Raw genomic sequence first — 5,210 nt, 5'->3', positions numbered from 1 at the left:
CTTCACAACCACCACTAATGGTCTAAGTATGAAACAACGCAGGAAGCCTCAGGTGAAGATGGAAGGAATACATGGTCACTGTACCAAAATGTGGGTGTCACTGAAGAAATAAGATCCCCTTCATTTATAATCCAAGCTGGAGACAATGAGTGCACAGATTACCTGTAGCTATCATCAGTGATGCAGACAGAAAACTATACCCAAGAATGTGGGCAGCTGTGTGATTTACAGTACAGACACATGAAGCTATTCCAAATTGGAGAGGGGATAAGGATTACATGCATGTGATGGAATATTAGTCACATCCTGAAGTTCTTTACTGACGTGGGAAGAAGGAACTGGAAAAATCTAGATGCAGAATAATATAAATAGATGCAGGAGGATCAGCACTGAACTGCTAACCACAAAATTGATGGTTCAAACCCAGCAGCCACTCCTCACAAACCTTATACACTATTGCTATGAGTCAGAACAAACACAGTATCATTGAAAGACAACTTCTGAAAAACTATTCTTAAATGCCTCAGTATAGTGGTCATAAGCGGCAAATTTAAAGGTTATTTTTATGTAATTGCTTATGAATTTTTGTCCTTCCAGTGTGTGTAATTTTACCTTTGCAATAGCAAAATGTTATATTTTAAAGCTACTCAAATTGATGTTAAATCATATTCATCCATCCATTCTTTCTCTCTCTTTTTTTTTTTTTCATAGTAGGATAATTATTACTTTTGTTCCTGGAATACTACCAGCAAGGAGAGATTCAAGTTGCATTTGGATCTGCAGTGTCTCATAACATGTGCAAAGTCTTCTGGAGGGGAGAAAGGTAAAAGGCAAATAATTATACTACAACGTGCAATCAATCCAAAAAATAAAACTGAGTTCCAGAAGAGGGAAGTAGGAAGACTTCATGGAGGAGGAGGAGGAAGTGACCTTTGACTTGGTGCTTGAAGGTGTAGGGTGAGGAGGAGTCTGCAAACCTGAAGGAAACAAGGGGAGTATCTTGGAAAAGGACATAGCAAATCTTTAATTCCCTGATTTCAAAGACATAATTCCAGCTAGATCCACCCTCAAAGTCAGGAAGCCAAGCCTGATGGTCATGAAGGTGTCCACAATTCTGTATTTGTTCACTTCTTGGTGCTCTGGGACACATGCCCACGAGGGCCTTTAATTCTCATATGAAATAATATTATCCTCCTGAGTCCTCAGATTTCATCCTCTCATTTTATCTAAATTTCAAAACTAATTCATAAGAGTGTTTGCGACCCAACACTTATGCTTGACCATCACAGAAGCCCCATAAAGGAGCATTAGGTAGACCAGTGATTCTCAGTCCTGACTGCCCATCAGAATGACCCTCAGGTCCTTAAGCTTTCAGTGTCTAACACACTAACTATAAATTCTGAAATTACTTTGACATGTGTCTTCCAAACAGACACCCTAAAAAAGAAAAGTCAGGTGTAGAATAATTTGCAAGATATTAATCAAAATGGAGTCTCACTACATGCCACAGAGGGAAGGATTCCAAGTGAAACCCAGTCTACTATGTTGCTGTTGTTGTTAACTGCTCTAAGTCTTTTCTTGTATAGGGCTTCTGAAGGACAACTGGTGAGTTCGAACCACCAACCATCCAATTCAAACCCACATTGCTGCAGTCTAGTGCTTACCCTACAGCGGCACACCAGGACTCCTATTAAATAAGCAAAAATATCCTACACCAGCCGTTTCTCAGAAACTCTTTATAGGGTGGCTATGAATCGGAACCAATTCTACTGCAGTTAACAACAAATGTGCTCCTAGCAATATGCTTGTTTGAGCTGACTTTAACAAAGTAACAGCTACCTTATACTTCTGGTGTGGCACTGTAGGATCCGCACTGGCCTGCAATCACAAAGTCAACAGTTCAAAGTCACCAGTTGTTCATCAGAATCCCTAACAAAGTTGTTATTAGTCAAAACAAGCTCAACAACACTTAACAACAACCTTATACTCAAATGGTGAAAATAACTTTTCTTGGGAATGGGATTCAACTTCAATGCTTCCATCAGATAGAAAGCCTTCTCCTACAAATCACTTTTCCTACAGCCCCTTTCATATCCCTGTTCCTGAGGGTGTAGATGAAAGGGTTCAGCATGGGGATCCCAAGTATACACATCATAGTAGATACTGTGTCTGTCTCCGCTGAGTGGGAAGATGAAGGGTTGAAATACACAGCAATGACGGTGCCATAGAAGAGGGAAACCACAGCCAGGTGTGAGCCACAGGTGGAGAAGGCTTTCCATTTTCCCCTTGTGGATGGGACTCTCAGGACAGTCCAGGTGATGCAAATGTAGGAACCCAGGAAGCAAAAAAAAAAAAAAATGGGGTGATCATGATGAAGAACCCTTCAGTAAAAATCATCACCTCACTGAGGTGTGTGTGTCAGAGCAGGAGAGTTTCAGGAGAGCAGATATTTCACAGAAGAAGAGGGGGATCCTGCTGCCTGCATAGAATGAGAGTTGAGCCATCAGCAGAGTATGTATATGTGCATTCAGAATGGAAGTGACCCAAGGCCCAATGACTAACACGGCACAGAGCTGATGGGTCATCTTTGTTGTGTAGTGTAAGGAGTGACATACAGCAACAAAGCAGTCATAGGCCATCACAGTCAGGAGGAAATTAATTGTCCATGTCGTCAAGGACAATGAGAAAATACAGATGTGTGAGACTCCCAAGTATGTGATTACTCAGGATCATGGGGACAGTGGTGGAGGAGAAGCAGACATCCATGAAGGACAGGTTGATGAGGAAGAAGTACATGGGGGTGTGCAGATGGGAGTCTGTGCTGATGGCCAGGATGATGAGCAGGTTTCCCAGGACTGTGACCAGGTACATGCTCAGGAAGAGCCCGAAGAGGAGCTGCTGCTGCTGCTGGGGCTGCCTGGAGAGCCACAGGAGGAGGAACTCAGAGACACTTGACTGGTTTGTCCCACTCATGGGTCCAGTTACAGATGCAGAGAAGAGAAACACAGAGCAGAAGCCTAAGCACTGAGGGATTAAACAGTACTAGTCAGGTCCAGAGCTTTAGTCTTATTTTCTGTATCTGAGTGGCTCAGTTAGAATCTCCCTCAGATCCCACATTCCTTCTGGCACCCCATCAAACATGATGTTGATCCCACTTGACTCATCTTTTTGATGTTTATAAAATACAACAGAAAGCACACACAGATATACTCACTGATCTCTATGGTTGTGTATGTTCCTTTAACACTTCCTAGTTATTTCTTCATGACTCAGCAGCTCATAAAATGACAAGGGAAAACAGCTGATTAATACTGGGCTCTTTTCAACATCGAGTTTATGGATTCAGGACTCTTGATTTTGCTTCCTAGAATTGCAAGATTTAATAGTAGAAGTTCCTAAGAGAACTTCATGTCTTAAGAAAATTTCAGAAAGTCTACTTTGTTGTAATCTTATCTGGGAGAGGTGGTTTCTGTAGCTATCGTGCATTCTTCACTTCTGTACGACTGTCCAGTGTTTCTCTCTATGGTGTGGATTGGAAAGTCTTGGAAGGATGGGAAATATCTGAGTCAATGAGAAGTAGACATCATGGTCTGAGCTCTCTGTGCAGAAAAGCAGTTTTGGGGTATCACAGAGCAGGCATTTAAAGAGTCTCCATGACCACTGTTAATGTTCAACCATTTCAAGAGGTAGCATATGATCAAGAGCCAATGATACTGAAGGAGGAAGTCCAAGATGCATTGAAGGAATTGGCAAAGAACAAAGCACCAGGAATTGATGGAATAAAAATTGAAATCTTTCAAGAAAGTGAGGCGGCATAGGAGGCACTCACTCATCTCTGCCAAGAAATTTGGAAGACAACTGTCTGGCCGACTGATTGGAAGAGATCCATATTTGTGCTTATTCCAAAGAAAAGTGACCCAAAGGAATGCGGAAATCATCAGACAATATCATTGTCACATGCAAGTAAAATTTTTCTAAAGATGATTTAAAACGGCTGCAACAGTTGCTTGACAAGGAGCTGCCAGATCAGATCAGATTCAGATAAGGACATGGAACAAGGAATATCATTGTTGATATCAGCTGGATCTTGGCTGAAAGCAGAGAATACCAGAAAAATGTTTACCTGTGCTTTATTAACTGCACAAAGGCTTTTGACTGTGTAGATCATGGCAAGCCATGGACAACATTGTGGAGAATGAGTATTCTGGAACCCTAATTGACTTACGAGGAACCTGTAACAGACTAAAAGGCAGTTATTTGAACAGAACAAGGGGTCACTGAATGGTTTAAAATCAGGAAAGATGTGAACCAGGGTTGTATTCTTTCATTATGCTTATCCAATCTGTATTCTGAGCAAATAGTCTGAGAAGTTGGGTTACATGAAGAAAAATGTGCCATCAGGATTGGAGGAGAACTCATTAACAACCTGTGATAATGCAGATAATACAACCTTGCTTGCTGATAATGAAGAGGACTTAAAATACTTACTGATAAAGATCAAAGACCACAGCCTTCAACATTTCTTCAACCTCGCCAGTGGACCAATAAACAACATCCATATAAATAGCCAAAAGATTGAAGCTGTCAAAAACTTCATTTTTCTTGCATCAACTATCAACACTCATGGAAGCAGCAGTCAAGAAATCAAACAACCTATTGCATTAGGTAAAACTGCTGCACAAGACTTCCTTAAAGTGTTGGAAAGCAAAGACATCAGTTTGAGGACTAAGGTGAGCCTCATCCAAACCATGTTATTTTCAATAACCTCATAAACATGTGAAAGTTGGACAGTGAATAAGGAACACCATAGAAGAATTGTTGCCTTTAAGTTATGGTGTTGGAGGAGAATATTAAAAGTACCATGGACTGCCAAAAGAATAAATAAATCTATGTGGTAAGAAGTGCAAGGAAGAGTGCTCCTTGGAAGCCAGGATGGCAGGACTTCATCTCTCATGCTTCAGACATATTATTGGGAGGGACCAATCCCTGGAGAAGGACATCATGTTTGGTAAAGTGGAAGGTCAGCAAAAAAAAAAAAAAAGGCAGACCCCCCCCCCAACAAAATGAATTGGCACAGTGGTATCAGCAATGGGCTCAAGCATAGCAGTGATTGTGGATTGGCACAGGACTGGGCAGTGTTTCCTTCGGTTGTGCGTAAGGTCACTACAAGTCCATACTGACTTAACAGTACCCAAAAACAGGTTAGAAAA

The 5,210-nt window shown here is 41.3% G+C and overlaps 1 pseudogene; it reads right to left on the bottom strand.

Moving 5' to 3' along the window:
- Nucleotides 1-2,041: 2,041 nt before the first annotated feature.
- LOC102823292 lies at nt 2,042-2,973 on the bottom strand (annotated as a pseudogene).
- Nucleotides 2,974-5,210: the final 2,237 nt, after the last annotated feature.

The sequence above is a fragment of the Chrysochloris asiatica genome, unplaced genomic scaffold, assembly GCF_000296735.1.
Source record: "Chrysochloris asiatica unplaced genomic scaffold, ChrAsi1.0 scaffold00257, whole genome shotgun sequence".
NCBI lineage: Eukaryota > Metazoa > Chordata > Mammalia > Afrosoricida > Chrysochloridae > Chrysochloris > Chrysochloris asiatica.
Note: the sequence above shows the minus strand (reverse complement) of the source record. Positions and strands in the feature narration are given on the sequence as shown.